Source organism: Acanthisitta chloris, unplaced genomic scaffold (genome assembly GCF_000695815.1).
Source record: "Acanthisitta chloris isolate BGI_N310 unplaced genomic scaffold, ASM69581v1 scaffold4278, whole genome shotgun sequence".
In the NCBI taxonomy this organism is placed as follows: domain Eukaryota; kingdom Metazoa; phylum Chordata; class Aves; order Passeriformes; family Acanthisittidae; genus Acanthisitta; species Acanthisitta chloris.
Window position 1 is genome coordinate 1 of NW_008688516.1, and position 231 is coordinate 231.

Genomic DNA, 231 nt, shown 5'->3' on the forward strand with positions numbered 1-231 from the left:
GGGGCAGGTCATAACATCATCTGTCACAGGTCTAAGACCTAAATTTGCAGCTTGCTCTCTTAATCCCATACAGCCTGAGAAAAACTGAGTAATTTTGGCTCTGCAGCCTAGGAAATGAGATAATTAAACCAAGGGAAAGGGTATAGCCTATCAGGAAAAAGCTTTCCCTTCCTCATTTTCTTCTACTGTTCCATGGCCGGCAGGCGGCAGCAGCTCCCTGCTGCGGGGGGG